Source organism: Taeniopygia guttata, chromosome 5, assembly GCF_048771995.1.
Source record: "Taeniopygia guttata chromosome 5, bTaeGut7.mat, whole genome shotgun sequence".
NCBI lineage: Eukaryota > Metazoa > Chordata > Aves > Passeriformes > Estrildidae > Taeniopygia > Taeniopygia guttata.
Genome location: NC_133030.1, coordinates 15,758,336 through 15,778,237, shown reverse-complemented (window position 1 = coordinate 15,778,237; position 19,902 = coordinate 15,758,336). Strand labels below are relative to the sequence as shown.

General features: G+C 37.5%; 1 protein-coding gene across 32 annotated transcripts in view; it reads left to right on the top strand.

Annotated features, from left to right (window-relative positions):
- SOX6 (SRY-box transcription factor 6) overlaps positions 1–19,902 on the top strand; it is a 374,330-nt gene that overhangs the window by 231,834 nt on the left and 122,594 nt on the right. The gene's annotated exons all lie outside the window — the stretch shown is intronic.

Genomic DNA, 19,902 nt, shown 5'->3' with positions numbered 1-19,902 from the left:
TGCTTTACTAACAAGCTTCAGTAAAGATGCTCTTTATGGGAGTTCCTTGTGTCCCAGAAAATCATTGTCAGACATTTTTTTGGTGCAAAGACCTTTAATAGGCAAAGTTTTCTCCTGAAAGTTATGAGCTGTTTTTAAATCTCACCATCTTGTCATTGTTCTGAAATCTGCAGTTTGATTTGCATTGTGTGAAGTAAAAACAGAGTCTCAGTTATTGTTGGAGGAATTCTGTGTTCTACAAAGGCAAAATTGAGACATTGAAGCAGTACTAAGTTCCTAGCACCAGTCTACTCATGTACAAAGACCCACAGGTATATCTGTTCCAGGTGCCTTTGAACTAATTATACCCTTGTGGATCTGGAAGATTTTATCTGGATTCTGGAAATATTTAATTATTTATACTTGTACTCCGAACATGGTTTAATTTTGTGCAAGTGTACGTGGGTTGGGAGTGACATGGATGTAGAGGCATTGTTGGCATGTGACTGTGTTACCTTCTCTGCTTCCCACTTTGAAAGCATTTCCATGGGTCTGTTCTCTGATTGAAATATTTCGGTTTGGTCTGACAGGTGATTGTGCTGCCAATCATCTTGTATAAGCTTGGGCTATCCATTTCTTTTCCTTAATTAGCTGATTGCTGTGTTACTAGATGCCAAAACTGAAGTTTTTCTTTCCCTCATCCCAAAGGAATGCTTGTAAATACTTTTGAAAATGTTGTAATGCAGTCTCAGTTACACTTCTAAGGGGCTTATTTAACAAATATAGATGTGCTAATACCTCGTATGAGAGACACAATTGAATTATAAAGCACTATTGTTGTTGCCTATTAGGAGACTGTGTGTTCATATTAGGTGTACATCAAGGATGAAAGAGATATTAAGAATAGTGTAAGGGAAAAATACACCATCTTTTCTAAATGTTATTTGCAAGTCTGACTTCAGTAAAGAATAATATAAAAAGGTCAGCATAAAAACTAAGACTGACACCTAGCTAAGTCTACAAAACAGAAGAGTTATCTGGTTGTTGGTGGTTTTTTTGGTTTTTTTTGGTTTTTTTTTTTGTTTTTTTTGTTTTTTTTTTTTTTATTCTGTTTGGAGAATTGTAGGTATGTTTGGCTGGGATACCTGCTCTGTAGTAAGAAGCTCGAAGGTACTTTATGTTTCACTTCCGTCAATACTTTCCAGTAGCTTCACCCTTCCACTGTCTCCAGGAAATGTGGTCTTAGAATTAATTCTAGAATAGATTGGAGGTTCATTTTCTCATTCACTTTCACCTTTCCTCTTACATAGTGCTGAACCCTCCACAAGTTTTCTTTCCCAGCCTTTCCTAGATGTATATGCAAATAAGTGTTTCAATGGTTATTCTGAGCTAAACTATTTCTTGGTGACTCGTCCCTGTGCTTGCTTCTAAATTCTTACCAAGAACTCTTATGCCATATCTCCTCAGTGGTTCGGTCTCTTCACTGATTTATGATTTTTACATTTACCTGAGTCTTATCAGTGTGTTGAGGCAGTGAGGATTGTTTCTTCTCCCATCTGGTCAGCCAGGTTGGTAGTGGGCATCTCATGGCCCAAGCAATGCTCCAGTAAGAAGCACTAAGCAAGCTGAGCAGACACCAAGTCAAATCCCAATCTTATTATTTAGATTACTAAAAGTTCCCTGGGAGACTGTCTTCTAGGCGAAACACCAGCTCACATAGTCCATTTGCTTGTGAGACAAGTGGTCCTGCTTTTTTTATTTGTTCTGTCTTAATTCTGTGGCAAATTTGGCAGCCAGAAGTTGCTCGAGAGAGAAGTTGCTAAGTTGCCTTTTGCTGGTGTAGAATTGGTTATGAGTGTCACAGTTTGAGATGTGTAGGTCCTTAAGGGCTAGAGCTGGGATGGGGGCAAAACAGGAGGCAGGTGACAGAAATAGTGCTGTGCTGGCTCTCCTCTGCCACCATCTTCCCAAGAAACCTCAACACCAGTACTGAAGATGCACTGGTGACTCTGGGTGGAATTCATCGTGTCAAAAATAGGTAACTGCAGTACAGACTCTATCTGCAGAGTAATAATTAATTATCCAGATTGTTCTGGTAGTGAGCAGTGAGAAACAAAGTGAATAGTTTCAGGATGCAATTTGTCTTGTCCTAAAGTAGATATTTAAAATTTATGAGATAAGTTGTTCCCTAAAATGGCTGTTTCTCTCCATTAACTAAGGATATATGTGCCTTTAGCGTAGAGATCTGATGTGAGATGAGGTGAAGTTTGCTCTCTATGTCTTCAAGAGGAAACAACATTTCTATTAAATGTTTACATTCCCAGTTTAGTTTTTGGGCCTGGTAGAATTTGCAGCTCTGTCCCCAAGAACTTGATTTTGTTTAGAAGATTTGTTCAAAGACACTCTTGAGCAACAATTTTCAGGAAACAGTGATTACCTATGGAGGATGGTGTGGGCTCTTATCTGTACTTTGTGTGCGTGGGAAAAGAGTAGCACCCTTCCCTGCCACTCCCCTTTTGAAGAGATTACAAAATGTGAGCAGCACAGGTGCCAGTTCCATCTGGGCAGGGGCCTATTCATGGCACAGTACTCGAGGCAAGCACAGCCTGTTCTCCAGGATGCAGGAGAGGGGCACTGCTGATGTGATGTTTTCATCTTGAGACACACAGTGTGGCAACTGTCCCCTCCTGAGGTGCAGAATTAATTCTTCAACAAGAGATTTTGTGAATAAGTGCATCCAGTTTAACCATTTAGGCAATTAGAAATTGCTCTAGGAGGGGCTTATAATATGTCAGCCACATAGAAAATTTAAAATTATTTATATTAAATAATGCATGATTCCCCAGGACAACTACTGGGTAAATATATTGAGAATTTGCATTACTTAGTATTTATTATTTATATTGTGCTGTATATTATCTGTTTATGTAATAATTTAAACACCTTGTTTCATTTAATTGGTGAAAGGGTTGTTTGGGTTTTTTGTTTTTGTTTTGAGACCCTTACTGGAGCACCTCTTGTTATACATCCAAAACTTTGTCAATTATCTATAAGCAAAGAGCACTTTATCTAGGCGTAGTGTATGGAAAAAAGGTAGGTATTTCAAAAGTACAGATGTCATTAAATGTTCTGCATAATCATCTCATGTTTTCTATGTTTTCTATCAGGGTCTATGTACTGGGAAAAGCAGTTTTGTTGGCTAGAAGGAGTGGGAATCTGGACTTCTCCTCAGTGCTGCCTCTGATTATCAGAAATTTGGCAAAACATTTTCCTCAATTTAAATGTAATGTTTTGAGAATCTTAAATGAAAATTTTCAAATAAATGCAGTGTATTATTACTTTTCAGCTCAAAGGTTCATAATGTTCATAAACACTCTCCTACAGAGGAGTCCACAGAGATGGGAGGAAATCTAGTATGCCAAATTAAGTTCTTCATTCCACAGAGCTGTGCAGAGAAATCATTGATTTCAGTGCAAATTAAAGTTGAGAAAATAATGTCGGGCAAATAAGGACTCACAGATCAGTCTCCAAGTTGATTAAGATTTTTGTAAAAAAAATGTTTTTCATTTGATTGTTTAATAAAAAATATTCATTCTGAAGTAGGAGGAACATAATTGGTCTAATTCAAAAACATCTCTTAGTCTGTGCTACAAAAATGAAAATCTCTAGGAATAAGTGAAAAAGCTGGTTAAAGGAGGAATTTGGTGGTACATCATGAAGACTAGATTGGAAAAAGGGAAGACATGCATTTCTTAAATGTTTCCAAACCAGGGGTCCTGAAATCCCTGTGAATTCTGTACCTCATTACAATAATTCAGTCCTTTCAGAATGAGGCTTGGGAACTTCTGAGTCCCACCAAGCCCATCTGAGGAGAAGAGACAGATCCCGCTGATGCTTGGAGCCTGTTGCTCCAGTATTTCCCTCTGAGAATGGGAGTGTGTGTGGATTGAAGGGATGAAAGTTTTTAGGGCTTTCCTCCTTGTGGCGAGGTTTCATCAGAGCAAGTCCTAAATCTGAAGTCTTTAAATGGGACAGTGATTGTTGAGCTTTTCTGCAGAAATCTGTGCTGAGGATAACTGTGAAAGATGATCCAAGCTGCTTCTGTCCATTTCCCTTCCCCTTATTCCTCTTCACTGTCCTTAATGCCATTGCAGAGCAGTTTGTTTTCTGTTTGAATCAGTACAATTTCCATTGCATAGAGAAACTTATTTCCTCTGCTCTCATAAGTCTTCTGTTTTAATTCAGCCACTAGAAATTATTCCTAATAGTAATTTTTTCTAGTTTTAACCTATACATTTGTGCTGTTCTACTTTTCTATAAATGTTCCTACATTTTCTGTTTCCCACAAATAGAATGAATGTGATTACTGTTATAGTAAACAGACAAAAGAATAGTAACATAAAATTACAACTATTTAAACTGCCTTTGAACAGGAATAATTTGAATCATAAGTAAAACTTAACAGACTGAACCAATGAGTCTCTCTTCTTATCCATGATTAACTACTGACAATTGAGGTACCTGGTGAGCTGAGTAAGGACTATCTCTTTATGTGAAGTACGTGTCTAAAGATCAGGAATAATTGCATTCCACATTAGCCTTCATAGCCTCCCTGACCTGGTTAATTAATTTTTTGCTAGGATAATAATAGTAGAAATAGATTTAAAGATACGCTTCATCATTAAGTATGTAACTGACCTCCAATTTTAAGAGCTGAACCTTTCATTTATTGCCTTTTGGAGACAGGTTAAAGCTCCTTGCAGAGAGCTTGCTGAAAATGCACAAGCTGGAATCCAGTTATTGTCAGCTCAGTTATCCTCTCTGAGGTTGTCTTTCTTTGTAAACTCTATTTAGTGTTGACAAGCAAAAGCAGCGGCAGTACTGTTCCAGCACTAGGGAATATTCTCCTCTACCTTTTTTTCTTTTTTTTGTTATTGATCATGAAACTGATCCCCTTCCAGCAAGCTCTGCACAGAACCAAATAAAGCCATTGAAAGCAATTTGATACTTCTATTGGCAGGGTACGCAGATCAGATACTCCCTTGAAAGAGAGAGAGAGAGTTATAAACAAAGCTTAGAAGTCTAGGAATAGCCCCCAGCTTCAGCAAACCCTTAAAATATTTTGTAATTGTATCTTCAATCATGAATTAGCTAGGAAAAACAGACCTTTTTTGCCTTTATATTTCACTGCTCTATGCTGTTTTTAATTGCCCACAGGCACACTGTTGTGATCTTCTTTGGAAGTTTAAAACCAGGATAAAAATGCAAATCTAATTATTTCTTTTATCTAATCTAATTAACTTTTACAAGCAATGATAGATGCACTGCAGCCTCCATCAAACATTTTAATAATGATGTTTCTGGATTAAAGAATAGGTAAAATTACTGTAATTTATAAGCAGTCAAGATTATGGCAGTAGAAAATGTAAAATATTGTGGTGGCTTAATAAACTATAGCTGCAGTTTATTAATTTAACGTAGAAAGGACGCATTTCCCTTAAAACCCAGTTTGCTTGTGAATTGATTCCCAGCCATCAGTGGTATATATTTTTACTGTTTTTTAAGCAGCTCAGTATTAAAAATAATATATATCCAAGTCCCTTCTGCAATGCAGTTGTGTGCAGTTGGAAGAGAAAAATGCTGTTGTGTGCCTGTAATTTGCAGCTGGCTGCTAAATGGCTGATTCCACTTGAGGGGCTCTGCCCTAGGTGTGGCACCACGGCTCCTGTCCAGCTCCTAACTTGCCTGGTGAAAATTGAAACTGATCCAATGGAGGAAAGACAAATATGCTAAACATCAAAGTCAAATGTTTCATATTTTATTTATTATTACATACTGGCTTATTAATGAGTTCTAAAGTCCTTATGTGATAATTTCTCAAGCAAAAGATCTGTTAACAGACAGCTTTTCCCAGTAAAAGGCATCTCCATGGCTGGCCGGCTTGGAATTTTCTGTCAGCTGTGAGGAAAGAGAAGCGATGTAGGATCCTTGCCTTCTCTGAGCAGCACATGCTATAAAAAATATTCTGGTGATGCTCTCTATCCTTTATTCAACCTCTTCCGTATTACAAATGCTTTGGCATAACAGCATGGTGGTGGCAGAAAAGACATAGTGTGTGAAAGGTTCACACTCCTCTGCTATTTGTAAGCTTCTGATCTTACCCCTTGGTCCCCCATTTGCAAGGATCCTGCTAGCTGCTCTGCCCCTGAGGCCCTCAGTCCCTGGAAACAAGTTTTATCCTGGCAGAGTAGAATATAGGTCTGGATTTGACTCTTAAAACTGTATGCAGTCATGACGGGGGTAGGGAGGCTGTGTTTTAAAAAATTTCTGCTGTGACCTTTTAAGAGTTAAATTAGCTGTCTTGCAGTTTCCTAATTCATTATATGACTTTTTTTTCCTTATTTTGCCTACCAGAGTCTAAACAAATTGTATTTAATGCAAAAATTAAGGCTTGGGTATCTCTTTCATATGACTTCTCTAATTATAGAGCAGTAAATGGTAGAATAGCATATGTTAGCAACATGAGCAGCAGTCTATGAAATGAGCTACAAGTTAATAAAATGATCTTGTGGTGGTGTTGGCCAAATGTTAGCACACATGTTTCGAAAAGTGGTATTTCAACAGACTTGAAGAATAGGACTTTGGCACACGGGTGCCGAACATGATCTGATGTGTGGAAATTAGTTAAACCAAAGTAAATGTCATTGTTTCTTGGGCTCATGTTGGTGCAGAAAATGATAGTAGCTGTCCTCCCACTTTCTCTCTCCCACGTGTGTTTTAAAATTGGAAATGAAGACATAGGCATCCCCAGTTCAAGTCCTGCTGCTTCGTTTGCTTGGGGCGTGCTGTGCTGCATCCTCACCAGTGGCTTAAGGGCTTGTTCACAGCTGTGCCTCTGCCAAAGCCAGAGGCTAAAATCTCACTGATTCTATTCAGCCCAGACACTTCTTCTACTGGCTTCACTTATAGAAGAGCCCATGATTTGAGCCTTTCTAATTTAGAGACAGATTATAACCAGCTCCTGAATAACAGCAGAGGATCAAGCCAATATTTGCTGCCCGCCTGTGCTGCTGCCTGGGGGTCACTCTTGGCTGGTGATCTGCCTGTTCCAACTAAGTGTGGAACAACAGCCATGGCTGAGCCAGGCACCCTGGTCTAGCTCTCAAGGAGTTTGGCAGAGATGATGCCCCTCTGAACCTCTCTGGTGCCATTCTGTCAGTCAGATGATGTGCTCCTTTCAATATTGCAATATTTGGGATAACGCAACAGTAACGCGCTATTCGCTCCAGCAGAGAAAACTAGTTTCGTTCCTAAGTGGCATGAGCACAAAGTAAAATAGATAACTGGGAGAGGAAATGGTGCCAACTGGCAGCCTATCCAACAGGACTGATCCTGTGAAGCCTTCTTTGCTTGAGTAATACCTGCTCAGGCAGTGTTTGGTGACTTGTGTACTGTTACTCACATAAGTGGGCTTTGCAGAAGTGAGCACCTCTAGCGAGGAAGGACTTAGGATATTAGTATTGTGGCTGGAATATCAAAGGTATAAATGTGGCAGGGATTTTAGGGGATGTAATTTGTTTCATTAGACAAACAGATGTAGCTGGAAAAACCAGGCAACCATGTGGGCATGCCAGATTTTTCATGTCTTACATCAGTGTTATATGGAAACACATCCCAGGACTGACAGGAACTGCTTGAGATATTGGCCTTTCATTTCTAATTAGTTACTTTTTCTGTGATAATTTTTGTGATTGGCAACCACATGATGGCCAAGAGGGAAAACAATCAAGTTTTGCACTGCTTTTTATTATTTCATTTTTTTTTACTCTTACCACCTCCACTATTTGACACACTAATCAGGAGATACTGGAAAAAGAAAAAAGTTAATAAATGCCAATATTGAAATGACTTGATTTATGGAGATATTCAGATATACAGGCAAGGCTGGAATGTGGTGATATCAGAGGTCAAAATTTCTGTCTGCAGAAGCAGGTACTTGGAGGAAAATGATGAAGTACAGTTCCACATTAAAAAGGCCAAAAGCATATAGCAAATAAATTGTAAAGTACTTCTTGAAATCTCACAGTAAAAACAAATTTATCAGATGAACTAAATCCTGGCCTAGGAATCAAAACATTTTTTAGTTGTAATTCTGGAATATTCCAGAATGTAAGCATATTACCGAATCAATTTGAGCATAAAAACTTATTTTTAACATACTTAATATCATGACAGCAAGGAAGAAGTAAGCAAATTGCTCTTTGAATGCATTCAGGAATTATGAATTCACATAAAGAAAGCAGTAGTATGTGCAATCCAGCAAATGAGCAAACTAGATGCTGTTTAACATTTGGTATATGCTTGATGGCATGTAAGTAAAAGTAAAGTGAATGAATATTTCTAATATTCACTGTTTTATGCAACCAGCTAATCCAGACACACAAAAATGTCAAAGCATAGCTCTCAAGGAAGATAGATGGTGTTGCCTGGGATTTACCTATCTAATCTTAAAGTTGTTAAAGTAAGGAAAAATTGGTTTATGACTGCAGTTTACGTGCTATTTCCCTTTGTCTGTAACATTAGAAACCACTCTCCCCAAATAATTAGATAATATAGTGGCTTGTGTAGTATGCAAGGCTTTTGCTTCCTTGAAAGAACTAGTCTTTAATATAAATCTTGTATATATCATCTTCAGCAAGTTGGGCATTTGCACAGCTTGGGTAAATTATGTCTATATTGAGAATCTAGAAGTTACACAGTGTGCATTCCATACTTGAGGGATGGGAAATAAAAATTGATATACTGTGAGGCACATGATATAACACAGTGAAATATCTTTTAAATTCCAGAGGGATGCACTGACATCACCACAGTTAATTCGCATGCAGTAACTCCCACAAAATGTTATTAACTTTAAATTGAAATTTGTAATCATTCAGTAAAAAGAAAATAAATGATGTAAACAGTATACAATGGTGCATTATGAAATGCTGAATTAATCTTATTCACCCACCCGAAATGACAGTGTAAGAAACCATTAAAGTTGTAACACCAAATAATAAAAGCAAAGAACTTCACTGTTGATGGTGAAGTGTGAAATCTATCTTGAGACACACCACTGTCACACAGTATGGAAGGGCACTTCTGAGTTAGGGAACTTTATTTCCAAGTAATGTATTAGGCATTTTTATTCTGTAAATGAGAGATTAACCAGTTGGGGGAATATATGTTTAGCTTAAAATCTAGATCAGGTAGACAAATGAGTTGCGTGGCTACTTGCTACAGGTAACAAAATGGTGCAATATGCACCTAATAGCCTGAGGTTCTGTACTTGACAAAGCAATGTATATAATATAATATATATGGAGATAAACCCTACTCAGAAGAGGGGGTATGGCACTTGTTTTGGCTCTGACAAGGAGTGATTGGTATGACGAACACTACTATCACATTTCTAGCTTTGCCTTTTCCATCTCATTGAATTTTATTGGTGATATATTTTCAGGATACTCAGCTCCTCTGTAACTGCATATCTGAGTGTCTCATAACCTGAAGTGTATTATCCTCACAACACTCTTTTGAGGAAGAATAAAAAGCATATAGATATTTGGGGGCATCTAATTTTAGATATCTAATTTGGGTGACTGAATTAGGACTTTTGGCTCCATATATAAAGCAGTCCAGGTGCTGTGAATTACCTTCTGTTGATTAGACAACGAGGTTCCTAATTTAAGCACCTTAGTTAAATTTCCAAAGTGGCTCGATCCAGTTCTTATATGAAATTTGACAGACTTGAAATCTGTGGTTTCAGGTTTCATAGGGTGGTTCTCTACCATCTTGATCATATTTTTTATTGTGACTTTCTTTCAGCTTATCACTTGCCTTAATTTACTCTGTTGGAGCTTTTAGCCAGAGTGAATCCACTTCAGCCAGACAGAGAAATATTTGTTTGTTCCTCTCACCCACTGCCCAGCCACAAATGAAAACCATTTTGGGTAGCTTGAGTCTCCCATGTGGCTGAGCTGCTGACCAGAAGCATGACCATTGTCACACACAAACAGGCAAGCGGGGAGGCTGCTCTCACTGAAGTCTGCATTTTCCCAAATCCACTTATTTTCCTTGCAGATGTGGAGCAAATTCCGTGGCTGTGAAACATCCTTTGAATAGTGGCTTTATTGTGGAGAGAAAATAAGTTTTTATTTGAAGAATGCCTACACTTCTTGGCGGTCCCTCACACAGTTTGTAGGGCATTCAAGACTTGAAACAGACTTAAATAATGTTTTTTATTTAATCAAAATGGCTGTTTCTAAATGGGGATCTTACATGCCACATTTTAGGCCAGAATATATTTTTACAGCCAAGTTATAAACCTCTGAAAAAGGGGGCTTATAATGGAAAGGTTGACACAACGTTAATTTTAATGTTGTAAATGCAATGGTATAATTTTGGAAAAAAGCCTTTATAGCTCTGCTAAGATATTAATTGCAGGAAATTACAGCATATCCTATTAAAGTATTATGTCAGTGGCATACATAGCATATAACACCTTTGCATATTCTCCCTTGTTTTCACGGCAACATTTTGCATTTTGATCTGTAAAGAGTAGGTGGATAAAGTGGCTCAGAGTTTCTGATCACTTTTGCTCAAGGGGAAAAATCCATCCTGGGGTAATGCTTGCTTATGGCCAACTCTAGAAACTGGTACTCTGTTACCAGGTAAATCTGATATGGACATTGAGGAATGAATCAAATTCTGCTCAAGCAAAAGTCTTTGCTTTGTGGTTTGTAGACCAAGGTTTTTTTTATTTGAACCCAATTCTCATCAGGTTTAGCCAGGTTCTTTCCAGAATGAAGACCATTTTTTGGGCAAACTTATTTTTGCTGATGACAGCTTACTTTTCACTTGCTTACACTTTCAGAATAATTACTGACTGTTACTGTGGCTCCATAGTAGACACAGTCTCTTCCCTTTTTGGTGTCTGTTCAGTCAATTATTCATAAATGCACTTTATGTTCATGTAGTGGAGCCAAAGGTGTAGATTTCTGTTGAACTGAACAATGTAAATATTTACATTGTATTGTACAGTTTTTGTTGCTAAGAAATAGGTTATTGATTATATTTCTGTCACTTTTAGCATTGCAGGGGCAGGAAATAATAGTATCATGTTTTCTTTGCAGAGATTTGCTTTTATAAAGTTATAATTTCTTAAGATCTTGATTTTAATATACACTGAATTTTAGCCTTTGATGACAGTCTCAGGATGGATGGGTTTTAATCATGATTGCTATTTTTAACAAAAACAAGCTATTACTACATCAGTTTTTTTCTGACTGTCAAATCCTTCAGGACAAGTGGGCCACATCTTCATATTTGTGAAGCACCGCATGTTGAGGTCATAATCCTGCCTGGTGCTTTTCATTGCTACTGTGGCACGAATTTGCAGTGAGGAATATAAATAACAACATGCACAGGGGTTTGTTTAATGTATAAATGGGATCTGGAGTCTTGGTATTTTATGTCTTCCCCTTTGATAACAGAGGAACACGCACGATTCTTTACACACGCAAAGAAAAAAATACTGACTTGTACAGCTGATGAGTTTTTAACAAGATGGCAGAAAAGGCCTTCTCAAAGACCCCACTGATATGCAAGTTCATCGGACCGTTGATGTTTTCCATTAATTGCAGGGCTTTAGCATTTAACCATCAACTATATCTGGTTTTACTTATCAAATCCAGAACTGCTTTTTCTCTGCCTGCTGAGCAGGGAAAACTCCATGCTGTACCAGTTTCTTTTTACTTGGGTCTCCAAGTATCATCAGGATTAAAGCTGTCAGAGCAGTCAGCCCTCTTTATTTTGTGGTTTTCAATACAAAGCATAATATTGTTCCTTGAGAAATGGCAGGCTTTCAATGTGTTAGCTAAAAATTGCGGAGTGGACAAAATGAAAAAAAAAGGCCCCTGTTAATAGCAGGCATTGAAATATTTCTTTCACCATTTCAGGGAAAGAAGATACAACTCTTCACTTTAATTTGTTTTTATTCTACACCAGTAATTTTTCTGTGTTGGCTTAATCCTACACTCAAGTATAAGGAAAAACTAACACTCAAGTTAGTGAGAGTTTTGCTTCATTGAATGCAGTGCAGGGTGCCATTTCCTCAGCTGGTGTTGTTCATGTTCTTTCCATTTATGTCAGTCTAATACTAGAAGTACAGAATTAGGTCCTCTTCCTTAATACAAAAGGAGCTCACATGGAAATGACAGCATTTCATTTTGCTTTTTTTTTTTTTTTTTTTTTTTTGTTACTGTAAAATATTCCTCTGCTCTGTGTGTGAATTTATATTTGGGGATAAGTATGTCCATCCACCACAGAGAGGCCAGAGGTAGCTGGTATATTGTGTATGAATACTTTTGCTTTGCATGTGTTTACTTCAGTTATCACTTTGTGAAATTATGTTTTTTTTAATCTTCAGAGTCCTTTTTCTTTTGATTTATCCAGGACAACATAGATATGTCTTTGTGATAATGCTTTTGTAAAGAACACAACTAAAATGATTTCTTTATTACTTTCCTTTTGGTTTGTTTTAATTAGGATAAGAGTCTCTTCCTATGCGAGACTGAAAATCTGTAATTTCATTTACCCTGTCATTTTGCTATCAGTTGAAATATGAAGGCATTTTAGACATAACTTTAGGAGGAACAGAATATACTAGTAATTTATACAATAGCTGCTGATGATTATTGACCATTAAAGAGTCATAAAACATTTCCTGTGTGAAATAGACGTAGCATCAGATGTCTTTATTTCTGACAGCAAATGTTTCAGGTTTACTTCACAGACATTAATGTTAGTGCATAAAGGTAAAAACCTGGCTAAACTCTGGCAAGGAGAGGTCACCTCTTAATGAATGTGAGGAGTTGCAAGCAAAAGGAAAAAAGAAAACTTTGAAGGAAGTCCCAGGCTCATGCGTATATTAACCAGAGCAGATGAAATGATTTATTGGGTTTTATACACAATCTGTAAAGGGTAAGCATTGCTAACAGAATGAGTGGCAGCCTCAGGGAGCTGAGTAGCCTCCAGGGACCAGCCTTTGTTCCTCTGGACTTGACAGACATGTGTCCCTGTTAAATGAGGGCTTAATTTCTCTCATATGTGCACAATTTCCAAGCTTCAACAAAGGCAGGCAGGACTGGAGCTATTTAAAAGAGCCAGCTCAGGAGGAAGCATTCCTGAAGAAAGGGGATGCTAAGGGGCTAATTACTCACCATCGTTCAGCAACTGATTTTTTTTTTTTTCCTAAACAAGATCTATTAACATGGAACTGCCACTCACATTTTACATAAATATACATTAAAAGTCTAAAGGTGTTATTTCTCTTTGCAAGATTTCCCTTTTAAAGGTCCTGGTTGCTAAAAAAAAAAAAAAAAAAGTGGACTAATTTAATTTTGAATCTGCAATGAAAATCACTTTAAGCTCTTGGAAAGATTTTTTTTCAAAATGCCCAATGTCTTCCTCTTCTTTCTCAGCCTCTCCTTTTCTCACGTGTGGTATTAGGAATTGTCATTAGTGCTTATTGCTTTATGTAACTATGATAATTAATATTGTCCAGAGAAATGGTTCAGCATATGTAAAACACATTAATATTTACTTAATTACATGTCTAGTATGGTATGCTTTTTATAAGCCTCTCACTGCATATTTAAATATGTCTGAATATGTGTTTAAATATGTAAGAAGACCTCTATGGTGCCTTTTGTGTAGTCTAGTGGTGCTACCCCTTACAAGTTGGTATTTTACACCCTTTTTCCAATGTGGGGCTCAGGTACCTCCTGTGTTACTGGCAGTTGGCATTCTCTGTGGAGAATAGGTCCATAGTTTGACAGATGGATGTAATTTTTTTTTTTTTTTTAATGTGGAAAACACAATTGTTTTCATTGGATAATGTTAGTGAGCTCTGTTGTTACCTTGAGAGAAGGATGAGCTATTCCAGTGCAGCAGTTTGAAAATGTTGTGGTTGCCACTTTGTCAAGAAATACTACATGGTTTCAGGCTTATTTCCTACTCTGAAACAAACAGGAAACTCCCTTGTGAAACAGGCAGCCCTTTTGATTCTTCTCTATCAGAACATACTGATCCTCTTAAAATCAGAACCCAAACAGGTGGAAAAAAGTGTTTTTTCCCTGTGAAGTCATTGTCTGAACAGGTTTCAACATGGCATAGGAGAAGGCTTTGGGTTGTGTGGCATCAAAGCTTGTAGCCCATGCTCAGGACATGATGCATGCACAGTTGTGAAAGCTGAGACAACAGCAGCAATTATAGAATGATCTTGGTAGAAGCAGCTTGCTTTTTGGATCAATTTTGTCATGTGATTTTGTATTATAACCTTATTTTAAATTTCTAGTTCAATTGCACCCCTTCAAAACCAATATATTACATTCTATTATTTACAATATAATTATTAGAATTACCAGAATTTTGTTTGAAATTAGTTGAGAAACTTACAGTCTTTCATGTCTACATAAAAGAATTGTAATTCAAAAAGTATTAGAGAAATAATTTTTTTCCTAGTTTCAGTATTTTGATTCAGTATATCCATTACATAATCTAGGCAACATAAGTACCTTAGGTATCCTCATAGAATTAGCTGAGTAGTTTTTATTCTTTGAGCTTCTATTGTATGTATAAAAAGATGGCAAATGAACAATCTACAGGTTGAAGAGTGCTAAGACTGAAACTAGCTTCAAAATTTTAAATGCTTTTAATCTTTCCTGAGTAAACAGTCCTCTAGTAATAAGAAGAATTAAAGATCTTAGGGGTCGCCTTTTAGAAGAAAAATTTCTATTTCTTTTCTGAGAAGAATGGAATGGATGATGGATCACTGGAATGGCATGTAGGACTCTCAGCTTATCTACTCTTTCCAGGCATTGCTTTTTCATGCTGAAGAAGGGAAAAAATAGCAGTAGCAAAGAACACAGTGTACCCTAGCACTTGTTGAGAAGGGTGTTTTAAAAGTTGTTATTAAGTAAATAGTCCTCTATTTCTTCTCACTAAATAAATTATTTCTGATGGGATAGAAGCCACAAACCTTTCCAGATGCTACTTACCTCTGCAAATAAGGAATACCTCCACAGAACGGCACATCTGTACATCTGCCTTCTTCATCCTGGTAACAGATTTACAACTGTCAAGGCTGAAAGTCACCCATTTATTTTCTTTCTCCCTACAGATGACAAAGTACATTACACTTTATGCAGTATCCAGGACCATTAAGATATTAATGCTACAAAGGCCCATCTTGCAGGGTGAAATCTTGCCTGGATTAAAGCAGTGCTTCAGAGAAAGTTCATGAGCCACACATATTCAGGGACATTTGGTAGTTATAAGGCTGGGGAAAATGGTTTAACCTGGATTGCATGTAGACTCTGACTAAGCCTTTCTCTAAAGATTTGTTTTCATTTTCTGGAGGAGGAGGGGTTTCTTACCAAGAGACTTTCTTTCCATCTGATTAAGAGAAAGCACCTTCTAATCAGAAAGGAAGGTCCCACACAGATTATCTTCTTGTCATGCTATGACAGGACCCAGATTTCACTGAGGCTTTTGTGAAGAGCTGAGGAGAGTATTAAAGCTCTGGTTCCACAGTACTTAACTTAGCTTTTTTTACAATGGAAAAAAAAAAAAGAAGATGAACTAATGCTTACTGTTACCAGCTAAGAATGAACTTTTCTACCTTTGCTGTATTGTTGTCTGGTTACCAGAATGAAATGTTAATCATATAAAAGCAGCATATCTCTCTACTGAAGAGAGAAGGAATAATTAACACTTCTCACATTCTTGCTGCCTGACACTTTGACTCAGTGTTGCACTTCTCCCCATTTCTTAGATATTTTTCTATATTTACCAACAGCCACCTTTGTCTTGTGGGAGGCTTATTACTATTTGTAGCTTAGTTTCATAAAATGCTCAAAATGAGTGCGAATTTCAGACTCAATCTGCCTCTTTGTTTCCTGTGTTTATCATAGCATTTAGTTTTAAAGAAAAAAATGTATACAATCCCTGAAACCAAAGGGTTTTTTAACCTTGATTTCCTAAGGAAAGAACTTTCAAATAGCTGGGCTGTGTGTGTCTCTCTGTCAGAGTTCCAGCTCAAGGGTTTTTGTACACAATAGGTAATTTGGTAACAACATTTGAGATATAGGAAAAAGTCTAAAAGGTATTGCATTCAGTTAAGTTTCATGAAATTAGTGGCCCTGATAAAGCCTTTCAGCTTGTCCTGGAAGTAAAGGCTTTAGACTAGCCCATCCCTCTATTAGAACTTGAATAATTTAATTGGGAAAAAGATGGTACCATGCCATGAGTTCAGGCAAAGTGTTTATCTGGGCTTATATTTTAATAGACAGCAGAGAAACAAAACTCTTTTTTGCATCTCATGCAAAAGCATGGGAAACAAGCATTCACAAATCACATTTTTTACCCAACTACTTGCTCTAGATAAGCAAACACTTCCCATGGAAACAGAGCCTTGGGTACTGAGCAAAATAATGCTCTCTTTCCTTCTTTGCAGAAGGTCTGCACATGTCAGAGAAAAGAGAATGAAAAAGATTTCATTTGTGGTGATACATTTCATCTCAGCCTACATATTTTCTGCAAATTTACCAGTTGGAATTTTGTTTGGAGTTTCAGTGATTTGCTTGGAATACTCTGCGCAATTTGAAAAAAAAAAAAGATCTTACTGGGAGATTTTGCTCTAAAGAAGCAGTAAATCTGTCACCTGCTGTAGCTCTCAGGTTCTTCCCTTTGTTATGCTGGCATTGCTGAGGCATAGTTAAAATGTTTTCCATTTTATACACATGAGGCTTTGTGAAATTAATGTTTTCTGAATGTTTGGTGGCAGTACTGTGAATTTGCTGACAATAATCCTATCTAAATTAATTTATGGAACTGACTGAAATAATTGAGGTTTTGGTGCATTGGGGACCTAAATTATATTTTTGGATATAAGTTTCACTTCATTTATTCCTTTTTGTAATACTCCATCCTCTGGAATCAAGTATTCTATCTAACATACCAGGTGCAAGAGAAGTGCTTTAATTTCATGAGGGTGTCTCTATAGTAAGAGAGTTTTAGACAGATCTGTAGCTTCCACATTTAATCAATAAATTTTAAATTATTTTTCCACAATTTAAATCTAGAAACTATTTGCCTTAAAATATACTGAGCTGTTTTTTGTGTATCTTAAGAGGGAGGTGCAACTGTGCCTGGACAAAGTCTGGTACCTTGTCAAGTCCTACACTATTAATTTTTATCTCTGGGCCATAGTTTTCTCCTGACAGTTTGTACTTATTTCCCCATGTGTTCATTGATAGGTTTATGATACACCCTGTTTTTAATATAAAAGGCTTCATTTTATAACCACACCAGTCCAGTTCCTTATAATGATTCACCTGCATTCAGTGATCTTGTGCTAGGGAAGCTGAGCAAATTTCCTAACCAGGAAAAGTGTGGTATATCTGAGGAATGACTGGGGGATTTGTCTATTTTATTTTTCATGATGCTTAAAATGACACAATATAATGAAAAAATATTAAAAACTTACCGTGACCCTCCGAGGCAGCCACTTGCTTCTTTTGGGCCGATAGTTCTAGACTCTTGGTTGGCTGAGTTTATGTGCTTCCCAGTCCCTTTCCAGGATTTCTGTCCTCCTATGTCACTGCCCTGCAGGAGTCCCCCAGAGCTTGGGGTGGTGTTACCCCTGTCAGTGAGATGGGTTGGTGTGCACCACAGAATCCATCCTGCTCAGCCCTTTGGGCCTCTCTTGGATGTCAGAGGAGCGGAGCAGCGTCCACCTGACATGGGATCCAAACTTTGCTTGGATTCAGCCTGAATCCAGGACTGTGTAAGAAGTAGCTGAGCACAAGCTCAGTCTTACAGAGGCACAGCAGGACATTTTAACCCTCACATTTGAAGAAGGTCTGACTTATATTAGAGTGTTACTCTTTTACCCAGCACTCACTCATTTATCACATCTCACATTTGCTGCGGTTCTTGGGCTGGTACTCCAGATCAGAAGCATCTTTCTGGGGAAAGGAAGCCCTAAAGTTCCTGAAATCTCTGTTCATCTCAGCAGAAAGTGCAGACATCAGTAGCTAGGTGACTTGATTCACTGTCAGTTTAGTGAGTAAAATAAGTTAACAGAAAAGGGGCCACCAGGGCTGGTAGGAGAGCAAGCAGGCGAACAAGTGCCTGGGAAAGGAGAAGGATTGCAGAGAGACCACTGGGTTGGGAAGGCTTTCCACTTTGAGGGGGGAGGTGTTGCATCCTGCAAGCAGAAATACGAAGTGGAGTTTATGGTAGGAGTTTTAATCTTTTTCCTTCTGAAATTTGCTGTTACAAAGGTTGTCTGTGGCATTATAGCCACAGTTCTGTGAGGAGAACTTGCTGTAGTACATGGCAACAAGAGAAAAAGGAGCTTCACTCTTTAGAGCTGTGAGGTTGGCAATTTGAGTAGGAAAGGAATATACCAGATTTGTATTATTATCCTGATTGCATCTGGAAATGAGCTCTATGCAACTCTGCTGTGTGCATTGAAGTGTACGTGCCACTGACTTTTCATCCTGTTGGTGGATTTCAATGGAATTTGATAGAAAAATAGATGTTTCAAGTAGAACCAAGTTCCTACAACCTTTGTGAAGGCAGACAGCTAGACTAAGGTGAGGGATTTTTTTCCATACTCCTTCAGACAGGTTGGTTTTATTAAATGTATATTTACATGAAAAGTACCTGTGAGAAAACTTGTTGACTGAGAGGATCCAGAAGGGAAGAGACCCTATCAATAACACAGTCACAGGAAAAACTTCACTTCAGGCTTTCACCTCAGCAGACAGTGAAGTCAAATTCCTAAAAGTCACAAATCCATTGGCTGTATTTGTCCTTGAACCTGTGAAAGCTCACATGTCCCTTTTTAACAGCTGGTATTCCAGAAGCAAACAGGGACTGGAGATACTCCCTGTGGTTGGGTGATCTACGACCTATGGCCTAATAGCACTTCCTAAGAAAATCTGCCTACTTGGAATAAATATTGCTGTGGAAAACATCTCGGCATTGGAAGACAAGAGAAATTGCTGTCAAATTATGATCTCACAGTGTTTCCTGTAGTGAGAGAAAAGTCATGAACTAAAAATGTCTGATCGTTTGGTTTCCATTCAGTACTTCAAAGGGGGATTATTGGTGTTTTAGAGAAGTATTTAAAATGCATATGCGAATACACAGGGGTATTAGGGAAAATATGGAGTAGCAGTAGAAAGAAAGTTATAACACCCTTGAGTTTGGGATAGCTTCTTTAACTGAAAAATCACAAGTGGATTATACACACATCATACCATCAAAGATATTTAATTTGTTTTGGCAAAATACATGCAGAAATATTAAGTAGAGTGGTGGGAAAAACTGGAAAAAATGAAGAAAGTTCTGAATAATAAAAAAATACAGTATTTATATAGGTCATTCCTTTATGCTGACAGAAAATTTTACTGGGGAGTAGTTCTAGTCTTATATGGTTACAAGAACATGGATTTCTTCTTGCTAATGTTATAATTAATAGGGGGAGAATTTTAGGTAAAATAATGTGAGAACTTTACTGTGATACATAGAGACAGTGTAAAGGTGGGAAATAGATATATATGCATGACAAGTCTCTGCTGGGTGTCTAAGAAATCTTCTTTCTACTGTCTATTAGTTGGTTTTGCCATTTTTCATTTGTTTTTTTTTTCACTTTAATATGTATAGCCACAGTTTTGGAATAGGGGTTAGTGCATAGCTGTTTGATTCATTAATTGTTTAAAATGCTTTGAAAATCAAAAGTATAATCAAAGGTCCAACAACATTGAAGAAACTGAAATATCTGCACAGTGATGTTTCAGAAAGATT